At 42.5% G+C, this 11,688-nt stretch overlaps 1 non-coding gene across 1 annotated transcript; it reads right to left on the bottom strand.

Moving 5' to 3' along the window:
- Positions 1-11,089: 11,089 nt before the first annotated feature.
- On the bottom strand, positions 11,090-11,162 carry TRNAR-CCU (transfer RNA arginine (anticodon CCU)). Its single transcript has one exon. It is a non-coding gene; the product is annotated as a tRNA-Arg (tRNA).
- Positions 11,163-11,688: the final 526 nt, after the last annotated feature.

Raw genomic sequence — 11,688 nt, 5'->3', positions numbered from 1 at the left:
AAGCTGAAACTCCAATACTTTGACCACCTGATGTGAAGAACTGACTCATTTGAAAAGACCCTGATGCTGGGAATGATTGAAGTCAGGAGGAGAAAGGGACAACAGAGGATGAGATGGTTGGATGGCATCACCAACTCAATGGACATGAGTTTGAGTAAGCTCCCAGAATTGGTGATGGACAGGGAAGCCGGGGGTGCTGCAGTCTATGGAGTCTCAAAGAGTCGGACCTGACTGAGTGACTGAACTGAACAGAACTGAAGGTGCTACATGGTTAGAGAGAGGAGTGATTGCTTCCATTTGGAACTAACATTTGACCTGGGACTTGAGGATGATTACAGTTGGGAAATGTTGAAAGTAGAAAGAGAAAGGATCACATTAGCTAAGACCTAGAAGGAAAGAAAATTAGGCCAACAAAGAGTTAATCAATGTGACTAAAATTTTTGAGTTCCTAGAGAACTCCAAGTTCCTAGTGTTCCTTCCCTGGTGACTCAGATGGTAAAGAATCTGCCTACAATGCAGGAGACCTGGGTTCAATCCCAGGGTTAGGAAGATCCCCTGGAGAAGGGAATGGCAGCCCTCTCCAGTATTCTTGTCTGGAGAATTCCATGGACATGGATAGGAGGAGCCTATCGGGCTACAGTCCATCGGGTCATAAACAGTCAGACATGACTGAGCGACTAACGGACACAGAGAAGAATTATGAAGGATAAGTCCAAAATTTTTCCAGATTGCAAGGCCCATGGAAGGCCAGGCCAAGGACAACGGGGAGTCAATAATCTGTGTTCTATTCTGAGATTTAGTGCTTTGTCTTTTCACTTCTGAGAATCACAGGCTAGACTGTTTATCCCCCATCCAGTGAGCAGGAACATATATAACTGTCCTGGGCACATGAATGTTTATCCAGCGATCCCAGAACTCTTTAGGAAAGAAAGTACGATTTGATCATGGACTGCCTTTGGATCTATGCTTTGGGTCTGCCTCTAGGCCTCCTTCACTTGTGTATGGGAAAAAGTTAAATAAAAAAGGGGCACTGATAACATTTGGCCATGCGCAAAGGCTGACTTGAACATGAAAAACAAGGTTTCACAGACTTAACTCAAAATACCTCTCGTGTCTGTGCAAAGAAAAAGTGGCCAACTTAATTCTGTTTTGATTTTCCCTGATGTGTGACTTGATCTGTGGGCTGGATTTCCAGAGCTCTGGTTGTGCCAAACTCGATTTGTGTTTAAGGCATACTCATGACCAAATATGGATCGCTCATGTTTTGTGTGGACCATGTGTCTGGGTCCAGCTATCCCATCCAGGACAGAGCCCTGGCCAGGGCTCGAACAGACACAACATAGACCGGCATTATGTGATGCATAAACAATTTTGCCTGAAATGACAGCATGTGAATAGCTCAGCTGGTAGATTTGTGAGCAGGAAGTATGATGTAGCCTGTGAATGGCTGCTGCTAAAAATCGCATTCTGAGTTTTCCCTGCCAGCTTTAATCTCAGACTCCAAGGCAAGGACAAGGAGGTACTTAACTTCTCTTTGGAGCTTCTAAATTCCAGTGTCTTCTAGAGAGAGACTGATAAAGAATTGTGTGATAGAAAAGAGATTTTTAAAATGTAGATCTAGAAAAGAAATAAGGAAGGAAGGAGGGAGAGAAGGAGGAAAGAAGAGAAGAGAAAAAGAGACTCAGAAAGGAGGAAGTAGAATGGGGTGAGGGGGGAGGAGGAGACTAAAGCAGAACAAGAAAGGACACAGGCAGGAGCAGGATGGAGGAAAATCCCGACAGACAGGAGCTGCCATTTGGTAGAGTCAGACAAGGCTCCCCACCTGATGTACGTGGAATCCATCCCCTAGTGTCTGTTTCAGGGGAACTTTGGAGAACTCACACATTCCATGGCATTGAGAGAGGCTGGCTGGCTGGATTGTCTTCCTACCCACTCCCTAGTATGGTTATGCTTAAGTTATTCCAGTCTAGTGGGACATCTGCCAGTGTTGATTTAAGAGGATCAACACCCGACACCATGTTAAGTCTGGGTGTTTGTATTGGGTTTAAATGCAGGGCTTCTTGAACAAGAATCTGCGCATCTACTTCGAGATGCTGCTGGCCTGGGTATAGCTTGACTCCACAACTCCCAAGGAAATTAGTCAGGGAGAATCAATATCTGTTTATTGACAGGATGAGAGAGAGAGAGAGAGAGAGAGAGGGAAGGGGAGAGAGTGACTATGTGTGTGCTATTTGGAATATTTCTTGTTTCCCTAAGCCATGCCTCCCCCATCAAAAGTGTATCATATGTAGTAGCTGCCTGATAAATACTTGTTGTGTGAGTGAAACTTTGGTCTCAGGAAGAGCTTAGTGTGCCCACTAAGGTTCACACTGATGTATGCATTTTAGCAAACATTTCTGGGCACTTTGTGCCAGGCAGTGCTCAGGAGAAAAAGATCTCTGCTTTCACAGAATCACACTCTAGCTAGCTTGGACTCAGGGTATCTACTTGGTGACCTTTTTCTGCCCCCATTATTTATTTATATAGACTCTTTTAGTACATTGAGAATCTCCCCAAATAATTCTATTTCATGTTTAAAATTTCTTTAAATTATTCCAAGTTTCGCTATACCATGGATCATTGTAAGGATTAAGGGCGATAGAGTGAGTAAAGTACCTTACACAAAGTTTGTGCTTAGTAAATATTAGTTCTCTTTCATTTTCAGAGGAAAAAGTCAAGTATCAACTCAGATCACTCAGTGATTAGGGCTGATGATGGGCTCCACTTACTGTGCAATGTTAACCTCTCTCAAACTTACTTTTCTCATCTCTAAAGGAAAAGATTAAAGGAAGGCAACCCAGAAAGTCCTTTGCGCAATGACTCATCATCGTATGAATCCTAAGATACTGCTCCTCCCTCAGGCCTGATTCCATCCCAGTATGGGCTAGTCCCAAATGGGCTAGTCATCTGGATGAGAAATATGTGGACAGGCTGGAACTCTGGACTGAGCTTATCAAGAAGAAATTGAGCAGAATGGATTCTAAAATCTGCCCTTAGATTAAAAGTAATTATTTAAGTTCCAGCTGGGGCTGAGACTTGGCAGTGGTGAGAAGGTCTAGGAGTGTTGGTTGATTAAAGTCAGTGGTCCTAGGATGAGGCTCGGCCACTAACATAATTAGAGGGATCCTAGGCTTCATTTACAGATGATGATTCCAGAAGAAATTTAAGTTGTATCCCCCTAAATTATTATGTAAATTATTGTGCTCAGTACTGAAAAAACATGAACAACCCAGGGATTGTGAGCCAGGGGGTACAGGATCTAGCACCCCACTCTTCTGGAAAAGAGTGGAGCATATTGATTAAAAGCATGGGCTTTGAGACCAGATAAACTTAAATCCTAGCCGGGGATGTCCCTCTTACTTAACGAGTCATCCTGAACACGTTGCTTACCTTCTCTAGTTTCTTCTTCTATAAAATGGATATTAAGTGAGATAATGCATTGTATTTATTAAGGTAAGACCTACTGCTGGAACAGAAAACAACTCTTGACTTCTCAGTGACCCAGTTAGAATTGGAATTTATTTCTTGCCCTATCACAATCCAATGTGTATGCTCCTTGGATGGCCTTCCATGACATCATCTGGGGACTCAAGATCCTTCTGTCTTATGGCTGTACCTGCAAATGAGGTAAGAGACTACTTTCTCCTAACCTCATTAGCAGGGAAGTGACACAAATCATTTCCACTTGTCAAGAATTCAATCCTGTGGCCATACCTAAAAGAAGGGATTCTGGGAAGCGTACAAAATGCAAGTGCCTGGGAGGAAAAGAAATGGGTTTTGGTGAGCACATAGCAGTCTCTGTTAGAGTCCAACATTCTGGTTACCAGTTACACACTTCTTTCTTCCTCCGCACCATCTCTTTCCCAAAGGAGAGAACTCCGAATCCCATCCAGTTATAGCCTCTAGCTTAGAATCTAAGAGCTCTGAAACACATAACCCTTTCTTTCATGTCTAGAAGAGGCTCCTCATAGTCCTGTTTGCTGTGGGAAACCCTCTGTCCATTGTCTTCCGCCTGAACATCTGGCTCCACCCTCTGAACATTTCCCCATAATCTTCCATAAGGACATGTAAGCTGTATATTGAGGAGCATCCCTTTCAGTCTGTTCAGCTTTCTGATCATGTAAGTTCAGGAGCCTGAAGGACACTTATCATTTAAACAATCAAAAGAGATTTTGTGTTTTGGTTTAGCCTCAGGGTTTCTTTGGCAATAGAATATTCTCAGGAACTTAGGAGGCTTCTGATCTACTTGCTTCTGTTAATTCCTTGTGCTAGAAACTGTACACAAAGTTCCATCTTAGATATTAGTCTCCAACATTCATGTTTCTTTGCTTTCTTGTCTCTGTGCCTCTCTGTTAATTAAATGGCAGCTTCTCCGAGGTCAGTGTATATAGGGTGCTCGTGATCAGTCATGTCTGACTCTTTACAGTTCCATGGACTGTAGCCCACCAGGCTCCTCTGTCCCTATGTAGGGTAATATACCTTTAATCTGGCTTTTGCTCCAGGACTGAGTCACTTTGTTCAACTGAGAAGTCTTATCCCCAAATCATTCTTCCAATTTCATCTCTTAATCTTTGGGATCCAGAAGTAATTGACCTTTCCAATTTTGTAAAATCCTTGATCTTTGGACTTTCTCTGGTCATTTCAATCTTTCTTGGAAATTGGCCAATTCTTTCCTGAGCTTATCTCTTTCTTATAATACCTTACTAAATCCAGCTAGTAGCCAACATGTATCATCACTCTGACCCTTTCTACAATTTCTAGAACTTGTAGAATTAGCCACTAAGCCATTGCAACATACATCTGACTTCTACTACAAATCTCTATATTAGTTAAGGTTACACTGGCTGCTGTTTACAGAGAAACTTCACATTCTCAATGGCTTAATACAGGAAAATTTATTTCTTAATCACATCACGGTCTGATGCAAGTGTCACAGTGCAGTGGCCATCCATGAACAGGCACCCAGCCTCCCACAGTCTTCTTTGTCTCCCCAGCCACCTCTTGGTCTTCAGAATCCTCTCCATTCAGGAGGCAGAGGGCAAAGACATCCTATTACAGCAGAGAAGACATTCCTACCCCTTCCCACAATCTCAACACACAATAAATATCCGTTGCTCTTTCTGTTACTACATGTCCGTTGAAAATAACAAATGAAGGAAATGATATATAGTTTTAGCCTGGAGTAAAGAAGACTTAGAGAAAACATGATAAGAGCTTTCAAATGTCATGTGGAAGAGGCGTTGGACTTACTCTGTGTAGCTCCAGAGGGCAAAACTGGGAGCAGTGGGTAAATGAGGCAGTTTTCCATGTAAAGTAAGGAGAAGTTTCTTATAATTAAAGATGACTCCCAAACGCGGTCTTGCTTGAAAGTTACAAGTGCTGGGACAGAAACAGAGGCTTCTGTCAAAATCCTCCAAGAGAAGATTCGTGCTTTAGGGAACACATCCAGCCAGGGGACTCCTGGGTCCTCTTTCAATACTTGCATCTCATTTTCTGTATTTGAGACAGTGGACAGAAAAGGTTTTGATGACCGATGTCTCCAGCAATGTGTGGATCTCTGCGATGATCTCTCCTTAGTTGATAACTACATTTTCTGCCTTTGGGGGCATTTACTGCTTCTTTGCTCCTACACTGTTGGTAAAATCTTACATCCTCCATATCTGACCACTGCACATTATCCCAGTAAAATCTCCAAGTGACCTTCTTCAGCCCCACTGCAGTCAGTCACTGAAGGAAATAAACTCATACATTATTCCACCACCCACCTAATTTTGGGGGCCTGAAACGTGGGAGTTATCCTTGAATCCTCCATCTCACTCACTGCTACATCTGACACGTCACCAAGTACTTGCTCTTCCATTTCCTAAATATTTTGCAAATCCACCCGCTTCTTTTCATTTTCACTCTTATCACTCCAGTATAGGACACTGTTGTCTTTCACCTGCCTCATTTGGATCCATTTTTTTCCACACGAAGCCTTTCAATATGCATAAATGGCATGAATCATGGTCCATAACATCAGCTGTATAAGATATATCACAGGACTTTATTTTTCATGGATCACCCTTCTCTCAGTTTCAAAGGTCAATGCTTCCAGGCTGATAGAAACCTTATCCCCAGATATTGAGATTTCCCTGTCATTGTTCTTCAGTCGCTAAGTTGTGTCTGACTCTTTGCAACCCATGGCCTGCAGCATGCCAGGCTTCCCTGTCCTTCACTATCTCCCGAAGTTTGCTCAGATTCATGTCCATTGAGTTGGTGATGCTATCCAACCATCTCATCCTCTCCTGCCCTCTTCTCCTTTTGCCTTCAATCTTTCCCATCATCAGGGTCTTTTCTAAGGTTTCCCTGGCTCCCTGGAATTGTGTCAGGCTTCTTGGCTCTTGTATGATCAAGGTTGAGGGACATCCAACAAGTGTCCCTTAGGGATGACCAACACCCACATTCCTGTTTTTTGAAAGTTCCTTGGGGTCTCACTACTGCTGACAGGTTGTTCCCATACACCCACCATTCCAGAACATACTGATCACTCTCTTCTTCCCCACCTCCCAAGGAATCTGTTCTTCTAGCTTGCAAGGAAGCCCCTACCTCCATCCTCTTTCTCCCTAGACCTCTTCCTACTTCCTCTGCAGATCTCCAAGTTACCAAAGTGCTTAGACTTTAAAACTGAAAGCAGAAATTCTTGCACCGTGTATCTTCTTACAACCCTGCAAGTAACGCACCCCTCCAAATATGGAAAGCACAACTAGATATTTGTTTAAAAAGGAAAAGATAAAGAAGAAAATGCTGGACAGATTAAAAAAAAGCCTAACCTACTATTTCAAAATACTCTCAGGCTCCATGTGCAAATCTGCTTAAGTTGCATCCTCACTTAGTTGCTTCCTATTGCCCTTGGGATCAAGTTCAAATGTCTCTCACAATCTTGGGGGCTTTTGCATGATATCATCCCTGCCCTTCTCTGCAACTTCTTTAATCCCCCTCTTCCTTTTTCTCACACACCCTGGGCAGTCTCCTCTCTGCCTGCAGTAAACCAGGTCTGGAGTCTCCAAATACATTGGTGCTGGACATGGAATGTTCTTCCCTGCCCCTCTTCCCACCTGGCTCGCTGCTTAGCAAGCTCCAGGTCTGGGCCCTGCCCCAAAAAGGTTTAATCCATTGTTCCGGGATCTCACCACCGCACCTGCACAGCTCCTCCCCGGCCTGGGTTATGTGCCTCTTTAATGTCTGGAAAGTCCACAGGGTGCTGACGGTGTCTGGCGTATTGGTTACTCTGTTCCCAGTGCTTAGCAGGGGCCTGGCTCCTTGAGTGGTTAAGAACCCACCTGCCAGGGTAGAAGACGTCAGGGGTGTGGGTTTGATCCCTGGGTCAGGAAGACCCCCTGGAGGAGGAAGTAGCAACCGACTCCAGTATTCTTTCCTGGAGAACCCCATGGACAGAGGAGCCTGGTGAACTACAGTCCATAGCGTGGCAGAGTCAGACATGATTGAAGTGACTTAATTCGCATATACGGCTACTTGAGAAGCACTTTCTCAGGGCCTCAGAGAAGGCCCTACAATGCCGTCTTGCTGCTGGATAACTTGGCACACTGCAGAACTGGAGTGAGTATGTGTGATTCTCTATTCTGGCTTATTTGTCCCCTCCTTTGCTCCCTATGGAGCTATGAATAAGGATTTGTATTTAAACCAAGCTCATCTGTGAAACATTTTATAGACACATATTTATCTTTACCAGAGATTAGCTTTTCATTCAGAATATTCTCATGCTTATTCTTGGACTTCTTCTTACAAATATCTGTACAACCCCCTTTCTATGGGAGCAAAGGAGGGGAGTGGAAGTGGAGGAAGACTGCATTTTTGTTTACAGAAGCAGTAGACCCTATATTCTAATAGTAGGGCTCTGGGAATGAAGATATTGAAGCTCAACTATTTTTAGGGAATGTGTGTTTGTTTTTAACACATTGGGAGTTTGTTTCAGAGATCTCTACTCTATGCAAAAAAAGAAAAAAAAAGAAACAGGAAATGAAAAAGTCAGCAGAAAGAAGGTCAGACAAAGTTCCAAAGGCCTCCAACATCAATATTTTTTTTTAGGGGGGAAAAAAAGCCAACTTTTTTTTTTTAATGAAAAGAAAACCCTATTTTATTAACTGATGATAGCTTTATGACAGTTGTATGATCTGGTCTATAATTTCTAAGTCATTCTTGAACTTGGCCCTCTGGAATCTCTCTTCCAGTTGCTCAGGAACTAAATCTTGACAGCATGATTTCTGTGCTGCAAACTGACATCCTGGGCTCCTGGCACAGTGATATTCACATGGCCAAGCAGATGTGAACTGAGCACATGGGGATGTTCCCATAGCCTGGTGTCACACCCTTCCAGGGACTGTATAACATAATGGTGCAAAAACAAAATAAAATTAGTCTGGTCCTGCCACATAAATAATACTTTAATACTGCCAAAAGAAGTTGTCTCTGTCACTTTTTTCCTTCCAGTCTTTAATGAGTTCCCTTCTCTACACTAAGCATTGAATCAAGACCTAGATATTTCCAAAACGTTGAAATCCTGACTTTGAAAAAGAACAGTGTGATCATATCAAGATGTGATTTTCCTAAAAATGGGGACATTTTAATAAGGGAATCTTCTGAAATTATGAAGTTATTTATTGCCAACTCAAGATCATTTTTTCTCTTATGGCAGACAAGTGAGTGCTCCCTAGGGCAGGGGCAAAACTTCTACTCAAATGAAATAATTATAGACTTTTAATAGTCTTATGAATAAAGAGAAAAACATACCAGTATTGTACTTTTACTTCTGAAAATTCGTCCAGTGAAAATTAATCCTAACGAGGGAAAAAATGTCATGCACAGAGATGTCCAGTGTAATTTTATTTAAAAGAGGAAAACAATTGAATACTTCTAAATAAATTATTTGCTTAATGCAACATTATACAACCATTTAAAATAAGATATTCAAAGAAGAAATGCTAGAGAATTTGTCAGGTTTTCCCATTAATTTACAATGTACAATTCTAAATGCAATGTGACCACCAACATTCAACCCAATAGCCATGAGCAGAGAAAAGAGCGGACACAATTTACCAACATTGGTGATTTGTTGCCCTTTGGGTGTTTGTATTATGGGTGGTTTTTCCTTTCACTTTCCGATAGAAGTATGTAAAGTATGTAATGTTTATGATGAAGAAAAAAACCCTTTAGTTTCCCAACAAAGAATCATCTTAGCCTAAGCTTTTCTTCCACTCAACCCATGTAGGTACCCAGCTCTTAAAGCAAATTAGATGAATGAGTTTGACTATTCGCGTGTCTTATATTGTCATTTAATTATAGTTAGAAAGTACCACATTAATAATATAGAAATGGTGAAAGACCTTTTTCTCTGCCTGTTATGCTGGATGAAATAGTACATACCCATTTGTTTTTCAGAAGAAAAATCTTGGTAGTTTAAATCTTGGATAATGGATGTGAATTACACACTCATTGGTGGAGAACTTCTTATCTTTGTTGCTTTATCTAGTATCTAATTTATAAATTAAAGAAACAAATTCAGTCAAACTAGTTATAATAAAATCATAACAATAAAAGCAACAAAACCCCAAATGCTAGTTGCTATTAATCAGATGATCCCCAAGCAATTTCTGTACAACTCCTTACTTAATGTCACACAGTCTTTAAAACTGGTCATATTTGTAGACAAAAAGATGAAATCACAGTGTACAAGTTCTCAGCTTCCAGAGGAATTTCATTTATAATGATGCTATACAATATTTTGTAAATAACATGCATGATTGTAGTCCAAATATGCAGTTACTACATGATAGAAGCAGAATATATTTGCTTTTAATAAGTGACCACATTAAAAAGAATTGTGAGTCAGATTGATGAGGTATAGGAGTACGTGGGAAAACTACAAGTTTCCAGCAAAATCAGGGAGAATCTTGAGTAACTCATCCGTGTGAACAATGAATCTTTTCTCACATGTTAGGCATCTCCATTCGTGTAGCTGAAATGTTTTGTTTCAAACTTGGCTGGTTTTGCATATGAGGTTGTGAAATGACTAAGGCATCATTTTCCTTTTTCTTTTGGAAAAAAGTAAAGAGGTAATAATAGCTTACTTCTGTTATCTATGATTGTATGTTTTCATTGAGATCACCAAGGACAGAGGAAATTGTAGGATGTAACTAAACAGGAATTTGATGCAAAGCAGATACCTCCTCTCCTGCGACGATGCACCTTGGTTAAAGACCTTTCCCCTGATGACTGGCAGTGTGGAGTGGAAGAACAGACAGGTACTTCTTGAATGTGTGATCCCCAAACAACTAGAAGAATGTCGGGGGGTATGTTGGGTAGGAGGTGGCTCAAGAGAGAGAAGCATCCAGTGTCAGGTTGGACACATCTGTTTCTAAATGCGGCTCAAGAAACTCTCTGAGTTAGAAACAGACATTTCATTTTCAGCTCTGTCTTATGACTTGTGTGCTCCCTGGACTCAAGGCAGGGGGCTGGGCTGTGTCAGCGTGGAGCTCCATTTGCCCTCTGAGGCTATAAGGCTGGCACCGGTACCTCTCCCTGCAGAGCTACTGTCAGACACCTGGCAGAAAGAGTGCCTTTGCTGACACCCAGGACGGGATATGATGACGATCACATGTGTTCAGCAGTGTGTGACAGTGGCTTGTCTTTGGTTCTCTGACTGTGACCTAGAGGGGTGGGGATGGCTGGAAAAGTTTGCATTTCTGGAAGATCCCCGAGTTTCTTCCTTCATCTGGCATTGCTGCAGTTTGGGTTGTGACAGTTCTACTTGTCATTCTTGTGCTCCTGGAGTGGCGCATGCCCAGCTGAAATAGAGGGAGGGATGGTAGTAGTAGGAAGAGGTGGGGCCGGAGGTGACTCCTAGCCCCATATACACCAATATTGCTTCCAACCTATAGACCCAAGGATTAAAAAAAATATTTATTTATTTTGGCCATGTTGAGTCTTAGTTGCAGCCCACAGGATCTTCACTGCAGTGTGCAGACTCTTAGTTGTGGCATGCTGGATCTAGTTCCCTGACCAGGGATTGAACCCAGGGCCCCTGCATTAGGAGAGCAGAGTCTTACCCACTGGACCACCAGGGAAGTCCCCAAGGATTCTTTTTTTAAGTAAATGAAATATGCCTTATGTGGGAAAGAATTATTTGATAGCCTGATGCCAAATCCATCATGTGCCCCAGCTCTTCCAGGACCATCCAAAGTTTGCAATGCCTGCCCCCTGGTCTTTGCCCATCAAGATCTCACCTGACCTCAAGGCCTAATTCAGATGCCCTCTTCTCCAGACTCCTTCTCTGACGCCCACGAGTCAGATCAGTTTTGTCTTCGTGTGATCATTTGCATGTTCTGCGTTGCATATTAAGACGTGTAGTGGGAGCTGCATCATACCTGCTGGCCTCTGCTATCGTCCAGGGTCACTGGGGTGCCTCAGCCTCCTGGTCGGCAGCAGGCTGGACAGAGAAGATGGGGCGGCATTCACCTTGTACCCTCATGGCGCTCAGTGGGTCTTGAGGAAGGGAAGTGACAGGGCTTACGGAGGTTCTGGTATGAAGGCTGATTTAGCACAGGGATTTGCAGTGACAACTTCTAATAATGGACCTTTTAAGTGAGCTGA

The sequence above is a fragment of the Ovis canadensis genome, chromosome 5 (assembly GCF_042477335.2).
Source record: "Ovis canadensis isolate MfBH-ARS-UI-01 breed Bighorn chromosome 5, ARS-UI_OviCan_v2, whole genome shotgun sequence".
NCBI lineage: Eukaryota > Metazoa > Chordata > Mammalia > Artiodactyla > Bovidae > Ovis > Ovis canadensis.
The sequence above is the reverse complement of the archived record's forward strand: the minus strand, read 5'-3'. Positions and strand labels throughout refer to the sequence as shown.